Source organism: Balaenoptera borealis (genome assembly GCF_965194805.1).
Source record: "Balaenoptera borealis genome assembly, contig: HAP1_SCAFFOLD_81, whole genome shotgun sequence".
In the NCBI taxonomy this organism is placed as follows: domain Eukaryota; kingdom Metazoa; phylum Chordata; class Mammalia; order Artiodactyla; family Balaenopteridae; genus Balaenoptera; species Balaenoptera borealis.
Window position 1 is genome coordinate 986,044 of NW_028123982.1, and position 22,706 is coordinate 1,008,749.

At 46.0% G+C, this 22,706-nt stretch overlaps 1 long non-coding RNA gene across 5 annotated transcripts; it reads left to right on the plus strand.

Moving 5' to 3' along the window:
• Positions 1–2,198: 2,198 nt before the first annotated feature.
• Positions 2,199–20,588, plus strand: LOC309621244. Of its 5 annotated transcripts, none has more exons than XR_014239851.1 (3): positions 9,551–9,663; positions 19,875–19,898; positions 20,496–20,588. It is a non-coding gene; the product is annotated as an uncharacterized lncRNA (long non-coding RNA). The 5 variants fall into 5 exon arrangements; XR_014239854.1 differs by lacking the exons at positions 9,551–9,663; positions 19,875–19,898 and adding exons at positions 12,443–12,494; positions 15,280–15,305; XR_014239850.1 differs by lacking the exons at positions 9,551–9,663; positions 19,875–19,898 and adding an exon at positions 2,199–2,277.
• Positions 20,589–22,706: the final 2,118 nt, after the last annotated feature.

Here is a 22,706-nt window from a genome sequence, read left to right on the forward strand (position 1 = left end):
ATGGTGATGACAGTGGTCATGGAGCATTGTGATGACAAAGACCACGGAGCATTGTGATGACAGGTGTCATGGAGCATTGTGATGAATGGGGTCATGGATCACTACGATGACATGGGTAATGGAGCATTGTGATGATACGGGCATGGAGCATTGTGATGACAGGGGTCATGCAGCATTGTGATGACAGGGGCCATGCAGCATTGTGATGACATGGGCATGGAGCATAGTGATGACAAGAGTTCTGGAGCATTTTGATGACAAGGGCATGGATCATTGTGATGACAGGGGCCATGAAGCTTTGAGATGACAAGGGAATGGAGCATTGTGATGAAAGCGGTCCTGGAGAATTGTGAGGAAACGGGTCATGGATTATTGTGATGGAAGGGTTCCTGGAGCATTCTGATGACAAGTGCCATGGAGCATTTTAATGAAAGGGGTACTGGAGCATTGTACAGAAATGGTTCATGGATCATCGTGATTACACGGATCATGGAATATTGTGATGACAAGGGTTTCGGAGCATTGTGATGACAGGGGTCATGGAGCATTGTAATAGCAGGGGTGATGGGGCATTGTGATGACAGTGGCATGGAGCATTGTGATGACAGAAGTCATAGAATATTGTAATGACAAGGGCCATGGAGCATTGTCATGAAAGGTCTTATCTGGCATTGTGATGAGAGTGGTCATGGAGCATTGTGATAAAAGTTGTCCTGAAGCACTGTTATTACAGGGGCCATGTAGAATTTTGATGACAAAGGCCATGGAGCATTGTGATGACAGGCATCATGGAGCAATTTGATGAAAGTGGTCATGGAGCATTGTGATGAAATGCGCCATGGAACATTGTGAAGACAAGTGTCCTGGAGCATTGTGATGACAAGGGCCATGGCCAATTCTGATGACAGGTGTCATGGGGCATTGTGATGACAGTGGTCATGGAGCATTGTGATGAAAGGGGTCATGGAGCACTGTGATCACAGGGGCCATGTATAATTGTGATGACAAAGGCCATGGAGCATTGTGATGACAGTTGTCATGGAGCATTGTGTTGAAAGGGGCATGGAGCATTGTGACGACAATGGTCACGGAGCATTGTGATGACTGGTATCATGGAGCATTGTTCTGAAAAACGTCATGGGGCAGTGTAATGACAAGTATCATGGAGGATGTGATGAAAGGAGTCATGGAGCATTGTGATTAAATGGATCATGAGGCATTTTGATGACAAGAGTCATGGAACATTGTGATGACAGGGCTAATGGAGCATTGTGATGACAAGGGCTATGGAGCATTGTGATGACTGGGGTCATGGAGCATTGTGATGAAAGGGGTCATGGATCACTACGATGACATGAGTAATGGAGCATTGTGATGATATGAGCATGGAGCATTGTGAGGACAGGGGCCAGGGAGCATTGAGATGACAAGGGCAGGGAACATTGTGATGACAGCCGTCATGGATCATTGTGATGATACCTATCATGGAACATTGTGCTGACAGGGGCTATAGAGCATTGTGATGAGAGGTGTCATGTGGCATTGTGATGACAGTGGTCATAGAGCATTGTGATAAAAGGGGTCAAGGAGCATTGTGATGACAGGGGTCAAGGAGCACTGTGATGACACGGGCATGGAGCATTATGATGTCAAGAGTTCTGGAGCACTGTGATGACAAGGGTATGGAGCATTGTGATAACAGTGGACCAGGAGCATTGTGATTACGTGGGCAGTGAATATTGTGATGACAGGGATCATGGAGCATTGTGATGAGAGGGGCCTTGGAGCATTATGATGATAGGCGTCATGGGGTATTGTGATGACAGCGGTCTTGGAGCATTGTGATGAAAGGGATCATGGAGCAATGTGAGTACAGGTGCCATGGAGCATTGTGAATGCATAGGCCATGGAGCAATGAAATGACAGGAGTCAAGGAGCATTGTGATGTAAGTTGTCATGGAGCATTGTGATGACAAGTGTCCATGAACATTGTGATGACATGGTTCATGGAGCAATGTGATGACAAGTGCCATGGCGAATTGTGATGACAGGTGTCATGGGGCATTGTGATGACAGTGGTCATGTAGAATTGTAATGAAAGGTATCATGGAGGACTCTGATGACAGGGGCCGTGGAGCACTGTGATGACAGTGGTCATCTAGAATTTTGATGAAATATACCAGGGAGCATTGTGATGACAGGGGTCATGGATCACCGCAATTATAGGGGCCATGGAGCATTGTGAATACAAAGATCATGGAGCATTGAGATGACACGGTTCCTGGAGCATTGTGATGACAAGGTTCTTCAAGCATTGTGATGACACGGGCATGGAGGATTATGATGACAAGAGTTCTGGAGCATTGTGATGAAAAGGGTATGGAGCACTGTGATTACAGGGGACCAGGAGCATTGTGATTACATAGGCAGTGAATATTGTGATGACAGGGGTTCATGGAGCACTGTGATGACAAGTGTCATGGAACATTGTGATGACAGGGTTCATGGAGCATTGTGATGAGAGGGGCCTTGGAGCATTATGATGATAGGCGTCATGGGGTATTGTGATGAGAATGGTCATAGAACATTGTGATGAAAGGGATCATGGAGCAATGTGATGAATGTGGTCATAGTTCATTGTGATGATAAGTGTCCAGGAACATTGTGATGACATGGATCATGGAGCATTGTGATGACAAGGGCCATGGCGAATTGTGATGACAGGTGTCATGGGGCATTGTGATGACAGTGGTCATCTAGCATTGTGATGAAAGGTAACATGGAGCACTATGATAACAGGGGCCATGGAGCATTGTGACGACAAAGGCCATGGAGCATTTTGATGACAAGTGTCATGGAGCATTGTGATGAGACGGGCATGGAGCATTATGATGCCAAGAGTTCTGGAGCATTGTGGTGACAAGGGCATGGAGCATTGTGATGACAAGGGCTATGGCCTATTCTGATGACAGGTGTCATCGGGCATTGTGATGACAGAGGTTATCTAGCATTGTGATGAAAGGTATCATGGATCACTGTGATAACAGGGGCCATGGAGCATTGTGATGATAAAAGCCATGGAGCATTTTAATGAAAAGTGTCATGGAGAATTGTGATGAGACGGGCATGGAGCATTATGATGACAAGAGTTCTGGAGCATTGCGTTGACAAGGGAATGGAGCATTGTGATTACAGGGACCATGGAGGAGAGTGATGACATCTGTCATGGAACATTGTGCTGACAGGGGCCATGGAGCTTTGTAATGACAAGTATAATGTGGCATTGTAATGACAGTGGTCATAGAGCATTGTGATGAAATGGATCATGGAGCAATGTGATTACAGGGACCATGTAGCATTGCGAATGCATAGGCTATGGAGCATTGTGATGACAGGAGTCAAGGAGCATTGTGATGTAAGTGGTCATGGATCATTGTGATGACAAGTGTCCTGGACCATTGTGATGACACGGGTCATGGAGCATTGTGATGGCAAGGGCCATGGCGAATTGTGATGACATGTGTCTTGGGGCATTGTGATGACAGTGGTCATCTAGAATTGTGATAAAAGGTATCATGGAGCACTGTGATGACAGGGGCCATGGAGTATTGTAATGACAAGGCCATGGAACATTGTGATGACAAGTATCATGGAGCTTTGTGATGACACGAGCATTCTTCATTATGATGACAAGAGTTCTGGAGCATTGTGATGACAAGGGCATGGAGCATTGTGATTACAGGGTCATGGAGCATTGTGAGGACAACTGTCATGGAACATTGTGATGACAGGATTCATGGAGCATTGTGATGACAACTGTCATGGAACATTGTGATGACAGGATTCATGGAGCATTGTGATTAAAGGGGCCATGGAGCATTTTGATGACAAGGGCAGGCGAACATTTTGATTACATTGGTAATGGAGCATTGTGATGACATGGGCAGGGAACATTGTGATGACAGGTGTAATGGAACATTGTGATTACAGGTGACATGGAGCATTTTGATGACATGGGCAGGCAACATTGTGATGACAGGTGTCATGGAGCATTGTGATGCCAATTGTCATGGAGCATTGTGTTGAAAGGGGCATGGAGCATTGTGACGACAATGGTCATGGAGCATTGTGATGACTGGTATCATGGAGCATTGTTCTGAAAAAGGTCATGGGGCAGTGTAATGACAAGTATCATCGAGGATGTGTTGAAAGGAGTCATGGAGCATTGTGATTAAATGGATCATGAGGCATTTTGATGACAAGAGTCATGGAACATTGTGATGAAAGGGCTAATGGAGCATTGTGATGACAGGGGCCATGCAGCATTGTGATGACTGGGGTCATGGGGCATGGTGATGACAGTGGTCATGGAGCATTGTGATGACAAAGACCACGGAGCATTGTGATGACAGGTGTCATAGAGCATTGTGATGAAAGGGGTCATGGATCACTACGATGACATGGGTAATGGAGCATTGTGATGATACGGGCATGGAGTATTGTGATGACAGGGGTCATGCAGCATCGTGATGACAGGGGTCATGCAGCATTGTGATGACATGGGCATGGAGCATAGTGATGACAAGAGTTCTGGAGCATTTTAATGACAAGGGCATGGATCATTGTGATGACTGGGGCCATGAAGCATTGAGATGACAAGGGAATGGAGCATTGTGATGAAATGGATCATGGAGCAATGTGATTACAGGGACCATGTAGCATTGTGAATGCATAGGCTATGGAGCATTGTGATGACAGGAGTCAAGGAGCATTGTGATGTAAGTGGTCATGGATCATTGTGATGACAAGTGTCCTGGACCATTGTGATGACACGGGTTATGGAGCATTATGATGACAAGAGTTCTGGAGCATTGTGATGAAAAGGGTATGGAGTACTGTGATTACAGGGGACCAGGCGCATTGTGATTACATGGGCAATGAATATTGTGATGACATGGGTTTATGGAGCACTGTGATGACAAGTGTCATGGAACATTGTGATGACAGGGTTCATGGAGCATTGTGATGACAAGGGCCATGGCGAATTGTGATGACAGGTGTCATGGGGCATTGTGATGACAGTGGTCATCGAGAATTATGAGGAAAGGTAACATGGAGCACTGTGATAACAGGGGCCATGGAACATTGTGATGACAAAGGCCATGGAGCATTTTGATGACAAGTGTCATGGAGCATTGTGATGAGACGGGCATGGAGCATTATGATGCCAAGAGTTCTGGTGCACTGTGGTGACAAGGGCATGGAGCATTGTGATGACAAGGGCCATGGCCAATTCTGATGACAGGTGTCATCGGGCATTATGATGACAGAGGTTATCTAGCATTGTGATGAAAGGTACCATGGATCACTGTGATAACAGGGGCCATGGAGCATTGTGATGATAAAGGCCATGGAGCATTTTAATGAAAAGTGTCATGGAGAATTGTGATGAGACGGGCATGGAGCATTATGATGACAAGAGTTCTGGAGCATTGCGTTGACAAGGGAATGGAGCATTGTGATTACAGGGACCATGGAGGAGAGTGATGACATCTGTCATGGAACATTGTGCTGACAGGGGCCATGGAGCATTGTGATGACAGGTATAATGTGGCATTGTAATGACAGTGGTCATAGAGCATTGTGATGAAATGGATCATGGAGCAATGTGATTACAGGGACCATGTAGCATTGCGAATGCATAGGCTATGGAGCATTGTGATGACAGGAGTCAAGGAGCATTGTGATGTAAGTGGTCATGGATCATTGTGATGACAAGTGTCCTGGACCATTGTGATGACACGGGTCATGGAGCATTGTGATGGCAAGGGCCATGGCGAATTGTGATGACATGTGTCTTGGGGCATTGTGATGACAGTGGTCATCTAGAATTGTGATAAAAGGTATCAATGGAGCACTGTGATGACAGGGGCCATGGAGTATTGTAATGACAAGGCCATGGAACATTGTGATGACAAGTATCATGGAGCTTTGTGATGACACGAGCATTCATCATTATGATGACAAGAGTTCTGGAGCATTGTGATGACAAGGGCATGGAGCATTGTGATTACAGGGTCATCGAGCATTGGGATGACAACTGTCATGGAACATTGTGATGACAGGGTTCATGGAGCATTGTGATTAAAGGGGCCATGGAGCATTTTGATGACAAGGGCAGGCGAACATTTTGATTACATTGGTAATGGAGCATTGTGATGACATGGGCAGGGAACATTGTGAAGACAGGTGTAATGGAACATTGTGATTACAGGGGACATGGAGCATTTTGATGACATGGGCAGGCAACATTGTGATGACAGGTGTCATGGAGCATTGGGATGACAATTGTCATGTAACGTTGTGCTGACAGGGATCATGGAGCATTGTGATGAGACGGTCATTGGAGCATTGTGATGACAGGCGTACTGGAGCCTTCTGAGGAAAGGTGTCATGGGTCATTGTGATTACAGCGATCATGGAACATTGTGATGACAGTGGTCATGGAGCATTGTAATGACAGGGGCAATGGAGCATTGTGATGACAGTGGTCATGGAGTATTGTGATGAGAGGGGTCATGGAGCACTGTGATCACAGGGGCCATGTATAATTGTGATGACAAAGGCCATGGAGCATTGTGATGACAGTTGTCATGGAGCATTGTGTTGAAAGGGGCATGGAGCATTGTGACGACAATGGTCATGGAGCATTGTGATGACTGGTATCATGGAGCATTGTTCTGAAAAAGGTCATGGGGCAGTGTAATGACAAGTATCATGGAGGATGTGATGAAAGGAGTCATGGAGCATTGTGATTAAATGGATCATGAGGCATTTTGATGACAAGAGTCATGGAACATTGTGATGACAGGGATAATGGAGCATTGTGATGACAAGGGCTATGGAGCATTGTGATGACTGGGGTCATGGAGCATTGTGATGAAAGGGGTCATGGATCACTACGATGACATGGGTAATGGAGCATTTTGATGATATGAGCATGGAGCATTGTGATGACAGGGGCCAGGGAGCATTGAGATGACAAGGGCAGGGAACATTGTGATGACAGCAGTCATGGATCATTGTGATGATACCTGTCATGGAACATTGTGCTGACAGGGGCTATAGAGCATTGTGATGACAGGTGTCATGTGGCATTGTGATGACAGTGGTCATAGAGCATTGTGATGACAGGGGTCAAGGAGCATTGTGATGAAAGTGGTCATGGAGCACTGTGATGACACGGGCATGGAGAATTATGATGACAAGGGTTCTGGAGCTTTGTGATGACAAGGGTATGGAGCATTGTGATTACAGGGGACCAGGAGCATTGTGATTACATGGGCAGTGAATATTGTGATGACAGGGGTCATGGAGCACTGTGATGACTAGTGTCATGGAACATTGTGATGACAGGGATCATGGAACATTGTGATGAGAGGGGCCTTGGAGCATTATGATGATAGGCGTCATGGGGCATTGTGATGACAGCGGTCTTGGAGCATTGTGATGAAAGGGATCATGAAGCAAAGTGATTACAGGGGCCATGGAGCATTGTGAATGCATAGGCCATGGAGCAATGAAATGACAGGGGTCAAGGAGCATTGTGATGTAAGTTGTTATGGAGCATTGTGATGACAAGTGTCCATGACCATTGTGATGACATGGTTCATGGAGCATTGTGATGACAAGTGCCATGGTGAATTGTGATGACAGGTGTCATGTAGAATTGTAATGAAATGTATCATGGAGGACTCTGACGACAGGGGCCGTGGAGCACTGTGATGACAGTGGTCATCTAGAATTGTGATGAAATATACCAGGGAGCATTGTGATGACAGGGGTCATGGATCACCGCAATTATAGGGGCCATGGAGCATTGTGAATACAAAGATCATGGAGCATTGAGATGACAGGGGTCATGGATCATTGTGATGACAATGGTCCTGGAACCTTGTGATGACACGGTTCATGGAGCATTGTGATGACAAGGTTCTTCAAGCATTGTGATGACACGGGCATGGAGCATTATGATGACAAGAGTTCTGGAGCATTGTGATGAAAAGTGTATGGAGCAGTGTGATTACAGGGGAACCGGAGCATTGTGATTACATGGGCAGTGAATATTGTGATGACAGGGGTTCATGTAGCACTGTGATGACAAGTGTCATGGAACATTGTGATGACAGGGTTCATGGAGCATTGTGATGAGAGGGGCCTTGGAGCATTATGATGATAGGCGTCATGGGGTATTGTGATGAGAGTGGTCATAGAACATTGTGATGAAAGGGATCATGGAGCAATGTGATTACAGGGGCCATGGAGCATTTTGAATGCATAGGCCATGGAGCAGTGTGATGACAGGGGTCATGGAGCATTGTGATGAATGTGGTCATAGTTCATTGTGATGATAAGTGTCCAGGAACATTGTGATGACATGGATCATGGAGCATTGTGATGACAAGGGCCATGGCGAATTGTGATGACAGGTGTCATGGGGCATTGTGATGACAGTGGTCATGTAGAATTGTAATGAAAGGTATCATGGAGGACTCAGACGACAGGGGCCGTGGAGCACTGTGATGACAGTGGTCATCTAGAATTGTGATGAAATATACCAGGGAGCATTGTGATGACAGGGGTCATGGATCACCGCAATTATAGGGGCCATGGAGCATTGTGAATACAAAGATCATGGAGCATTGAGATGACAGGTGTCATGGATCATTGTGATGACAAGGGTCCTGGAACCTTGTGATGACACGGTTCATGGAGCATTGTGATGACAAGGTTCTTCAAGCATTGTGATGACACGGGCATGGAGCATTATGATGACAAGAGTTCTGGAGCATTGTGATGAAAAGTGTATGGAGCAGTGTGATTACAGGGGACCAGGAGCATTGTGATTACATGGGCAGTGAATATTGTGATGACAGGGGTTCATGTAGCACTGTGATGACAAGTGTCATGGAACATTGTGATGACAGGGTTCATGGAGCATTGTGATGAGAGGGGCCTTGGAGCATTATGATGATAGGCGTCATGGGGTATTGTGATGAGAGTGGTCATAGAACATTGTGATGAAAGGGATCATGGAGCAATGTGATTACAGGGGCCATGGAGCATTTTGAATGCATAGGCCATGGAGCAGTGTGATGACAGGGGTCATGGAGCATTGTGATGAATGTGGTCATAGTTCATTGTGATGATAAGTGTCCAGGAACATTGTGATGACATGGATCATGGAGCATTGTGATGACAAGGGCCATGGCGAATTGTGATGACAGGTGTCATGGGGCATTGTGATGACAGTGGTCATGTAGAATTGTAATGAAAGGTATCATGGAGGACTCTGACGACAGGGGCCGTGGAGCACTGTGATGACAGTGGTCATCTAGAATTGTGATGAAATATACCAGGGAGCATTGTGATGACAGGGGTCATGGATCACCGCAATTATAGGGGCCATGGAGCATTGTGAATACAAAGATCATGGAGCATTGAGATGACAGGTGTCATGGATCATTGTGATGACAAGGGTCCTGGAACCTTGTGATGACACGGTTCATGGAGCATTGTGATGACAAGGTTCTTCAAGCATTGTGATGACACGGGCATGGAGCATTATGATGACAAGAATTCTGGAGCATTGTGATGAAAAGGGTATGGAGTACTGTGATTACAGGGGACCAGGCGCATTGTGATTACATGGGCAATGAATATTGTGATGACATGGGTTTATGGAGCACTGTGATGACAAGTGTCATGGAACATTGTGATGACAGGGTTCATGGAGCATTGTGATGACAAGGGCCATGGCGAATTGTGATGACAGGTGTCATGGGGCATTGTGATGACAGTGGTCATCGAGAATTATGAGGAAAGGTAACATGGAGCACTGTGATAACAGGGGCCATGGAACATTGTGATGACAAAGGCCATGGAGCATTTTGATGACAAGTGTCATGGAGCATTGTGATGAGACGGGCATGGAGCATTATGATGCCAAGAGTTCTGGTGCACTGTGGTGACAAGGGCATGGAGCATTGTGATGACAAGGGCCATGGCCAATTCTGATGACAGGTGTCATCGGGCATTATGATGACAGAGGTTATCTAGCATTGTGATGAAAGGTACCATGGATCACTGTGATAACAGGGGCCATGGAGCATTGTGATGATAAAGGCCATGGAGCATTTTAATGAAAAGTGTCATGGAGAATTGTGATGAGACGGGCATGGAGCATTATGATGACAAGAGTTCTGGAGCATTGCGTTGACAAGGGAATGGAGCATTGTGATTACAGGGACCATGGAGGAGAGTGATGACATCTGTCATGGAACATTGTGCTGACAGGGGCCATGGAGCATTGTGATGACAGGTATAATGTGGCATTGTAATGACAGTGGTCATAGAGCATTGTGATGAAATGGATCATGGAGCAATGTGATTACAGGGACCATGTAGCATTGCGAATGCATAGGCTATGGAGCATTGTGATGACAGGAGTCAAGGAGCATTGTGATGTAAGTGGTCATGGATCATTGTGATGACAAGTGTCCTGGACCATTGTGATGACACGGGTCATGGAGCATTGTGATGGCAAGGGCCATGGCGAATTGTGATGACATGTGTCTTGGGGCATTGTGATGACAGTGGTCATCTAGAATTGTGATAAAAGGTATCAATGGAGCACTGTGATGACAGGGGCCATGGAGTATTGTAATGACAAGGCCATGGAACATTGTGATGACAAGTATCATGGAGCTTTGTGATGACACGAGCATTCATCATTATGATGACAAGAGTTCTGGAGCATTGTGATGACAAGGGCATGGAGCATTGTGATTACAGGGTCATCGAGCATTGGGATGACAACTGTCATGGAACATTGTGATGACAGGGTTCATGGAGCATTGTGATTAAAGGGGCCATGGAGCATTTTGATGACAAGGGCAGGCGAACATTTTGATTACATTGGTAATGGAGCATTGTGATGACATGGGCAGGGAACATTGTGAAGACAGGTGTAATGGAACATTGTGATTACAGGGGACATGGAGCATTTTGATGACATGGGCAGGCAACATTGTGATGACAGGTGTCATGGAGCATTGGGATGACAATTGTCATGTAACGTTGTGCTGACAGGGATCATGGAGCATTGTGATGAGACGGTCATTGGAGCATTGTGATGACAGGCGTACTGGAGCCTTCTGAGGAAAGGTGTCATGGGTCATTGTGATTACAGCGATCATGGAACATTGTGATGACAGTGGTCATGGAGCATTGTAATGACAGGGGCAATGGAGCATTGTGATGACAGTGGTCATGGAGTATTGTGATGAGAGGGGTCATGGAGCACTGTGATCACAGGGGCCATGTATAATTGTGATGACAAAGGCCATGGAGCATTGTGATGACAGTTGTCATGGAGCATTGTGTTGAAAGGGGCATGGAGCATTGTGACGACAATGGTCATGGAGCATTGTGATGACTGGTATCATGGAGCATTGTTCTGAAAAAGGTCATGGGGCAGTGTAATGACAAGTATCATGGAGGATGTGATGAAAGGAGTCATGGAGCATTGTGATTAAATGGATCATGAGGCATTTTGATGACAAGAGTCATGGAACATTGTGATGACAGGGATAATGGAGCATTGTGATGACAAGGGCTATGGAGCATTGTGATGACTGGGGTCATGGAGCATTGTGATGAAAGGGGTCATGGATCACTACGATGACATGGGTAATGGAGCATTTTGATGATATGAGCATGGAGCATTGTGATGACAGGGGCCAGGGAGCATTGAGATGACAAGGGCAGGGAACATTGTGATGACAGCAGTCATGGATCATTGTGATGATACCTGTCATGGAACATTGTGCTGACAGGGGCTATAGAGCATTGTGATGACAGGTGTCATGTGGCATTGTGATGACAGTGGTCATAGAGCATTGTGATGACAGGGGTCAAGGAGCATTGTGATGAAAGTGGTCATGGAGCACTGTGATGACACGGGCATGGAGAATTATGATGACAAGGGTTCTGGAGCTTTGTGATGACAAGGGTATGGAGCATTGTGATTACAGGGGACCAGGAGCATTGTGATTACATGGGCAGTGAATATTGTGATGACAGGGGTCATGGAGCACTGTGATGACTAGTGTCATGGAACATTGTGATGACAGGGATCATGGAACATTGTGATGAGAGGGGCCTTGGAGCATTATGATGATAGGCGTCATGGGGCATTGTGATGACAGCGGTCTTGGAGCATTGTGATGAAAGGGATCATGAAGCAAAGTGATTACAGGGGCCATGGAGCATTGTGAATGCATAGGCCATGGAGCAATGAAATGACAGGGGTCAAGGAGCATTGTGATGTAAGTTGTTATGGAGCATTGTGATGACAAGTGTCCATGACCATTGTGATGACATGGTTCATGGAGCATTGTGATGACAAGTGCCATGGTGAATTGTGATGACAGGTGTCATGTAGAATTGTAATGAAATGTATCATGGAGGACTCTGACGACAGGGGCCGTGGAGCACTGTGATGACAGTGGTCATCTAGAATTGTGATGAAATATACCAGGGAGCATTGTGATGACAGGGGTCATGGATCACCGCAATTATAGGGGCCATGGAGCATTGTGAATACAAAGATCATGGAGCATTGAGATGACAGGGGTCATGGATCATTGTGATGACAATGGTCCTGGAACCTTGTGATGACACGGTTCATGGAGCATTGTGATGACAAGGTTCTTCAAGCATTGTGATGACACGGGCATGGAGCATTATGATGACAAGAGTTCTGGAGCATTGTGATGAAAAGTGTATGGAGCAGTGTGATTACAGGGGAACCGGAGCATTGTGATTACATGGGCAGTGAATATTGTGATGACAGGGGTTCATGTAGCACTGTGATGACAAGTGTCATGGAACATTGTGATGACAGGGTTCATGGAGCATTGTGATGAGAGGGGCCTTGGAGCATTATGATGATAGGCGTCATGGGGTATTGTGATGAGAGTGGTCATAGAACATTGTGATGAAAGGGATCATGGAGCAATGTGATTACAGGGGCCATGGAGCATTTTGAATGCATAGGCCATGGAGCAGTGTGATGACAGGGGTCATGGAGCATTGTGATGAATGTGGTCATAGTTCATTGTGATGATAAGTGTCCAGGAACATTGTGATGACATGGATCATGGAGCATTGTGATGACAAGGGCCATGGCGAATTGTGATGACAGGTGTCATGGGGCATTGTGATGACAGTGGTCATGTAGAATTGTAATGAAAGGTATCATGGAGGACTCAGACGACAGGGGCCGTGGAGCACTGTGATGACAGTGGTCATCTAGAATTGTGATGAAATATACCAGGGAGCATTGTGATGACAGGGGTCATGGATCACCGCAATTATAGGGGCCATGGAGCATTGTGAATACAAAGATCATGGAGCATTGAGATGACAGGTGTCATGGATCATTGTGATGACAAGGGTCCTGGAACCTTGTGATGACACGGTTCATGGAGCATTGTGATGACAAGGTTCTTCAAGCATTGTGATGACACGGGCATGGAGCATTATGATGACAAGAGTTCTGGAGCATTGTGATGAAAAGTGTATGGAGCAGTGTGATTACAGGGGACCAGGAGCATTGTGATTACATGGGCAGTGAATATTGTGATGACAGGGGTTCATGGAGCACTGTGATGACAAGTGTCATGGAACATTGTGATGACAGGGTTCATGGAGCATTGTGATGAGAGGGGCCTTGGAGCATTATGATGATAGGCGTCATGGGGTATTGTGATGAGAGTGGTCATAGAACATTGTGATGAAAGGGATCATGGAGCAATGTGATTACAGGGGCCATGGAGCATTTTGAATGCATAGGCCATGGAGCAGTGTGATGACAGGGGTCATGGATCATTGTGATGAAAAGTGTCCTGGACCATTGTGATGACACGGGTCATGGAGCATTGTGATGGCAAGGGCCATGGCGAATTGTGATGACATGTGTCTTGGGGCATTGTGATGACAGTGGTCATCTAGAATTGTGATAAAAGGTATCATGGAGCACTGTGATGACAGGGGCCATGGAGTATTGTAATGACAAGGCCATGGAACATTGTGATGACAAGTATCATGGAGCTTTGTGATGACACGAGCATTCATCATTATGATGACAAGAGTTCTGGAGCATTGTGATGACAAGGGCATCGAGCATTGTGATTACAGGGTCATGGAGCATTGTGATGACAACTGTCATGGAACATTGTGATGACAGGGTTCATAGAGCATTGTGATTAAAGGGGCCATGGAGCATTTTGATGACAAGGGCAGGCCAACATTTTGATTACATTGGTAATGGAGCATTGTGATGACATGGGCAGGGAACATTGTATAGACAGGTGTAATGGAACATTGTGATTACAGGGGACATGGAGCATTTTGATGACATGGGCAGGCAACATTGTGATGACAGGTGTCATGGAGCATTGTGATGATAATTGTCATGGAACGTTGTGCTGACAGGGATCATGGAGCATTGTGAATACAAAGATCATGAAGCATTGAGATGACAGGGGTCATGGATCATTGTGATGACAAGGGTCCTGGAACCTTGTGATGACACAGTTCATGGAGCATTGTGATGACAAGGTTCTTCAAGCATTGCAATGACACCGGCATGGAGCATTATGATGACAAGAGTTCTGGAGCATTGTGATGAAAAGGGTATGGAGCACTGTGATTACAGGGGACCAGGAGCACTGTGATTACATGGGCAGTGAATATTGTGATGACAGGGGTCATGGAGCACTGTGATGACAAGTGTCATGGGACATTGTGATGACAGGGGTCATGGAGCATTGTGATGACAAGGGCTATGGAACATTGTGATGACTGGGGTCATGGAGAATTGTGATGAAAGGGGTCATGGATCACTACGATGACATGGGTAATGGAGCATTGTGATGACATGAGCATGGAGCATTGTGATGACAGGGGCCAGGGAGAATTGAGATGACAAGGGCAGGGAACATTGTGATGACAGCAGTCATGGATCATTGCGATGATACCTGTCATGGAACATTGTGCTGACAGGGGCTATAGAGCATTGTGATGACAGGTGTCATGTGGCATTGTGATGACAGTGGTCCTAGAGCATTGTGATGACAGGGGTCAAGGAGCATTGTGATGAAAGAGGTCATGGAGCACTGTGATGACACGGGCATGGAGAATTATTATGACAAGTGTTCTGGAGCTTTGTGATGACAAGCGTATAGAGCATTGTGATTACAGGGGACCAGGAGCATTGTGATTACATGGGCAGTGAATATTGTGATGACAGGGGTCATGGAGCACTGTGATGACTAGTGTCATGGAACATTGAGATGACAGGGATCATGGAGCATTGTGATGAGAGGGGCCTTGGAGCATTAGGATGATAGGCGTCATGGGGCATTGTGATGACAGCGGTCTTGGAGCATTGTGATGAAAGGGATCATGGAGCAATGTGATTACAGGGGCCATGGAGCATTGTGAATGCATAGGCCATGGAGCAATGAAATGACAGGGGTCACGGAGCATTGTGGTGTAAGTTGTCATGGAGCATTGTGATGACAAGTGTCCATGAACATTGTGATGACATGGTTCATGGAGCATTGTGATGACAAGTGCCATGGCGAATTGTGATGACAGGTGTCATGGGGCATTGTGATGACAGTGGTCATCTAGAATTGTGATGAAAGGTAACATGGAGCACTGTGATAACAGGGGCCATGGAGCATTGTGATGACAAAGGCCATGGAGCATTTTGATGACAAGTGTCATGGAGCATTGTGATGAGACGGGCATGGAGCATTATGATGCCAAGAGTTCTGGAGCACTGTGGTGACAAGGGCATGGAGCATTGTGATGATAAGGGCCATGGAGCATTTTAATGAAAAGTGTCATGGAGAATTGTGATGAGACGGGCATGGAGCATTATGATGACAAGAGTTCTGGAGCATTGCTTTGACAAGGGAATGGATCATTGTGATTACAGGGACCATGGAGGAGAGTGATGACATCTGTCATGGAACATTGTGCTGACAGGGGCCATGGAGCATTGTGATGACAGGTATAATGTGGCATTGTAATGACAGTGGTCATAGAGCATTGTGATGAAATGGATCATGGAGCAATGTGATTACAGGGACCATGTAGCATTGTGAATGCATAGGCTATGGAGCATTGTGATGACAGGAGTCAAGGAGCATTGTGATGTAAGTGGTCATGGATCATTGTGATGACAAGTGTCCTGGACCATTGTGATGACACGAGTCATGGAGCATTGTGATGGCAAGGGCCATGGCGAATTGTCATGACAAGTGTCTTGGGGCATTGTGATGACAGTGGTCATCTAGAATTGTGATAAAAGGTATCATGGAGCACTGTGATGACAGGGGCCATGGAGTATTGTAATGACAAGGCCATGGAACATTGTGATGACAAGTATCATGGAGCTTTGTGAAGACACGAGCATTCATCATTATGATGACAAGAGTTCTGGAGCATTGTGATGACAAGGGCATGGAGCATTGTGATTAAAGGGGACATGGAGCATTTTGATGACAAGTGCAGGCGAACATTTTGATTACATTGGTAATGGAGCATTGTGATGACATGGGCAGGGAACATTGTGATGACAGGTGTAATGGAACATTGTGATTACAGGTGACATGGAGCATTTTGATGACATGGGCAGGCAACATTGTGATGACAGGTGTCATGGAGCATTGTGATGCCAATTGTCATGGAGCATTGTGTTGAAAGGGGCATGGAGCATTGTGACGACAATGGTCATGGAGCATTGTGATGACTGGTATCATGGAGCATTGTTCTGAAAAAGGTCATGGGGCAGTGTAATGACAAGTATCATCGAGGATGTGTTGAAAGGAGTCATGGAGCATTGTGATTAAATGGATCATGAGGCATTTTGATGACAAGAGTCATGGAACATTGTGATGACAGGGCTAATGGAGCATTGTGATGACAAGGGCCATGCAGCATTGTCATGACTGGGGTCATGGGGCATGGTGATGACAGTGGTCATGGAGCATTGTGATGACAAAGACCACGGAGCATTGTGATGACAGGTGTCATAGAGCATTGTGATGAAAGGGGTCATGGATCACTACGATGACATGGGTAATGGAGCATTGTGATGATACGGGCATGGAGCATTGTGATGACAGGGGTCATGCAGCATCGTGATGACAGGGGTCATGCAGCATTGTGATGACATGGGCATGGAGCATAGTGATGACAAGAGTTCTGGAGCATTTTAATGACAAGGGCATGGATCATTGTGATGACTGGGGCCATGAAGCATTGAGATGACAAGGGAATGGAGCATTGTGATGAAATGGATCATGGAGCAATGTGATTACAGGGACCATGTAGCATTGTGAATGCATAGGCTATGGAGCATTGTGATGACAGGAGTCAAGGAGCATTGTGATGTAAGTGGTCATGGATCATTGTGATGACAAGTGTCCTGGACCATTGTGATGACACGAGTCATGGAGCATTGTGATGGCAAGGGCCATGGCGAATTGTCATGACAAGTGTCTTGGGGCATTGTGATGACAGTGGTCATCTAGAATTGTGATAAAAGGTATCATGGAGCACTGTGATGACAGGGGCCATGGAGTATTGTAATGACAAGGCCATGGAACATTGTGATGACAAGTATCATGGAGCTTTGTGAAGACATGAGCATTCATCATTATGATGACAAGAGTTCTGGAGCATTGTGATGACAAGGGCATGGAGCATTGTGATTAAAGGGGACATGGAGCATTTTGATGACAAGTGCAGGCGAACATTTTGATTACATTGGTAATGGAGCATTGTGATGACATGGGCAGGGAACATTGTGATGACAGGTGTAATGGAACATTGTGATTACAGGTGACATGGAGCATTTTGATGACATGGGCAGGCAACATTGTGATGACAGGTGTCATGGAGCATTGTGATGCCAATTGTCATGGAGCATTGTGTTGAAAGGGGCATGGAGCATTGTGACGACAATGGTCATGGAGCATTGTGATGACTGGTATCATGGAGCATTGTTCTGAAAAAGGTCATGGGGCAGTGTAATGACAAGTATCATCGAGGATGTGTTGAAAGGAGTCATGGAGCATTCTGATTAAATGGATCATGAGGCATTTTGATGACAAGAGTCATGGAACATTGTGATGACAGGGCTAATGGAGCATTGTGATGACAAGGGCCATGCAGCATTGTCATGACTGGGGTCATGGGGCATGGTGATGACAGTGGTCATGGAGCATTGTGATGACAAAGACCACGGAGCATTGTGATGACAGGTGTCATAGAGCATTGTGATGAAAGGGGTCATGGATCACTACGATGACATGGGTAATGGAGCATTGTGATGATACGGGCATGGAGCATTGTGATGACAGGGGTCATGCAGCATCGTGATGACAGGGGTCATGCAGCATTGTGATGACATGGGCATGGAGCATAGTGATGACAAGAGTTCTGGAGCATTTTAATGACAAGGGCATGGATCATTGTGATGACTGGGGCCATGAAGCATTGAGATGACAAGGGAATGGAGCATTGTGATGAAATCTGTCCTGGAGAATTGTGAGGAAACGGGTCATGGATTATTGTGATGGAAGGGTTCCTGGAGCATGCTGATGACAAGTGCCATGGAGCATTTTAATGAAAGGTGTACTAGAGCATTGTACAGAAATGGTTCATGGATCATCGTGATTACACAGATAATGGAATATTGTGATGACAAGGGTTTCGGAGCATTGTGACGACAGGGGTCATGGAGCATTGTAATAGCAGGGGTGATGGGGCATTGTGATGACAGGGGCATGGAGCATTGTGATGAAAGAAGTCATAGAATATTGTGATGAGAAGAGCCATGGAGCATTGTCATGAAAGGTCTTATCTGGCATTGTGATGAGAGTGGTCATGGAGCATTGTGATAAAAGTTGTCCTGAAGCACTCTTATTACAGCGGCCATGTAGAATTTTGATGACAAAGGCCATGGAGCAATGAAATGACAGAGGTCAAGGAGCATTGTGATGTAAGTTGTCATGGAGCATTGTGATGACAATGGCCCATGAACATTGTGATGACATGGTTCATGGAGCATTGTGAAGACAAGTGCCATGGCGAATTGTGATGACAGGTGTCATGGGGAATTGTGATGACAGTGGTCATATAGAATTGTGATGAAAGGTATCATGGAGGACTCTGATGACAGGGGCCGTGGAGCACTGTGATGACAGTGGTCATCAAGAATTGTGATGAAATATACCAGGGAGCATTGTGATATCAGTGGTCATGGAGCACCGCAATTATAGGGGCCATGGAGCATTGTGAATACAAAGGTCATGGAGCATTGTGATGAAGGGGGTCATGGAGGAATGTGATTACAGGGGCCATGGAGCATTTTGAACGCATAGGCCATGGAGCAGTGTGAGGACAGGGGTCATGGAGCATTTTGATGAATGTGGTCAGAGTTCATTGTGATGATAAGTGTCCAGGAACATTGTGATGACATGGATCATGGAGCATTGTGATGACAAGGGCCATGGCGAATTGTAATGACAGGTTTCATGGGGCATTGTCATGAAAGTGGTCATCTAGAATTGTGATGAAAGGCTACATGGAGTACTGGGATAACAGGGGCCTTGGAGCATTGTGATGCCAAAGGCCATGGAGCATTGTGATGACAAATGGCATGGAGCATTGTGATGAGACGGGCATGGAGCATTATGATGCCAAGAGTTCTGGAGCATTGTGGTGACAAGGGCATGGAGCATTGTGATGATACGGTCAAGGAACATTGCGATGACAAGAATTCTGGAGCATTGTGATGAAAGGGCATGGAGCATTGTGATTAAAGGTGACAAGGAGCATTGTGATGATATGGGGAGAGAACTTTGTGATGACAGGGGTCATGGAGCATTGTGAGGAAAAGCGTCATGGAACATTGTGCTGACAGGGATCATGGAGCTATTTGTTAAGAGAGGCCTTGGAGATTTCTGATGGCAGGCGTCATGGGGCATTGTGATGACAGCGGTCTTGGAGCATTGTGATGAAAGGGGTCACGGAACACTGTGATTACAGGGGCCATGGAGCATTGTGAATACAAAGGCTATGGAGCATTGAGATGAGAGGGTTCATGGAGCATTGTGATAAAAATGATCATGGATCATTGTGATGACAAATGTCCTGAAACCTTGTGATGACAGGGGCCATGGAGCATTGTGATGACAAGGACCAGGGCGAATTGTGATGACATTTGTCATGGGGCATTGTGATGACTGTAGTCATCTAGAATTGTGATGAAAGGTATCATGGAGCACTGTGATGACAGGGGCCATGGAACATTGTGATGACAAAGGCCATGGAGCATTGTGATGATAAAGGCCATGGAACATTGTGATGACAAGTGTCATGGAGCATTGTGATGCCACGGTCATGGAACATTGTGATGACAAGAATTCTGGAGCATTGTGAGGAAACAGGCATGGAGCATTGTGATTATAGGGGACATGGAGCATTGTGATGACATGGGCAGGGAACACTGTCATGACAGGTGTTATGGAGCAATGTGATGACAAGTGTTCTGGAGCATTGTGATGAGAGGGGCCTTGGAGAATTGGGATGACAAGGGTCATGGAGCATTGGGATGACATGGGCCATGGAGCATTGTGAAGACAAGATTCATGGAGCATTGTGATGACACGGGAATGAAGCATGGTTATGAAAACTGACCTGGAACATTGTGATGACAAGGGCATGGATCATTGGGATTACAGGAGACATGGAGCATTGTGATGACATTGGCAGGGATCATTGTGATTCCAGGGATCATGGAGCATTGTGATGACAAGTGTCATGCAATATTGTGCTGACACAGATCATGGAGCATTTTGATGAGAGTGGCATTGGAGTACAGTGATGAGAGACGTCATGGGGCATTATGGTGACAGTGGTCAAGGAGCATTGTGATGAAAGTGTTCATGGAGCAACGCGATTATCGGGACAATGGAGCATTGTGAATACAAAGGCCATGGAGCATTGAGATAACAGATTTCATGGAGCATGGTGATGAAAGTGGTCATGGATCACTGTGATGACAAGTGTCCTGGAACCTAGTGATGACACGGTTCATACAGCCTTGAGATGACAATGGCCAAGGCGAATTGTGATGACACGTGTCATGGGGCATTGTGATGACATTGGTCATCCTGCGTTGTGATGACAGTGGTCATGTGGAATTTTGATTAAAGGTATCATGGAGCACTGTGATGACAAAGGCCAAGGAACATTTTGATGACAAGTGTCATTGAGCAATGGGATGACACGGGAATGGAGTATTATGATGACAAGTGTTCTGGAGCATTGTGATGACAAGTGCATGGAGCATTGTGATTACAGGGGCCATGGAGCATTGTGATGACAACGGCATGGAGCATTGTGATGACACGGGCATGGAGCATTGTAATGATAGGCTATCTGGAGTATTGTGATGAAAAGGGGATGGAGCATTTTGATGACTGGGTCCAAGGAGCATTGTGCTGACCATGGCATGGAGCATTGTGATGAAAAGGGTACTGGAGCACTGTGAGGAAAGGAGTCATGGACCATTGTGATGACAGGGGTCATGGAGCTTTGTGATGACAAGGGTCATGGAGCATTGTGATGACACGGTCAAGGAACATTGCGATGACAAGAATTCTGGAGCATTGTGATGAAAGGGCATGGAGCATTGTGATTAAAGGTGACAAGGAGCATTGTGATGATATGGACCGAGAACTTTGTGATGACAGGGGTCATGGAGCTTTTTGGCAAGAGAAGCCTTGGAGATTTGTGATGGCAGGCGTCATGGGGCATTGTGATGACAGCGGTCTTGGAGCATTGTGATGAAAGGGGTCATGGAGCACTGTGATTACAGGGGCCATGGAGCATTGTGAATACAAAGGCTATGGAGCATTGAGATGACAGTGTTCACGGAGCACTGTGATGAAAGTGATCATTGATCATTCTGATGACAAGTGTCCTGGAACCTTGTGATGACAGTTGTCATGGAGCATTGTGTTGAAAGGGGCATGGAGCATTGTGACGACAATGGTCATGGAGCATTGTGATGAGAGGGGCCTTGGAGCATTATGATGATAGGCGTCATGGGGCATTGTGATGACAGCAGTCTTGGAGCATTGTGATGAAAGGGATCATGGAGCAATGTGATTACAGGGGCCATGGAGCATTGTGAATGCATAGGCCATGGAGCAATGAAATGACAGGGGTCAAGGAGCATTGTGATGTAAGTTGTTATGGAGCATTGTGATGACAAGTGTCCATGAACATTGTGATGACATGGTTCATGGAGCATTGTGATGACAAGTGCCATGGTGAATTGTGATGACAGGTGTCATGGGGCATTGTGATGACAGTGGTCATGTAGAATTGTAATGAAAGGTATCATGGAGGACTCTGATGACAGGGGCCGTGGAGCACTGTGATGACAGTGGTCATCTAGAATTGTGATGAAATATACCAGGGAGCATTGTGATGACAGGGGTCATGGATCACCGCAATTATAGGGGCCATGGAGCATTGTGAATACAAAGATC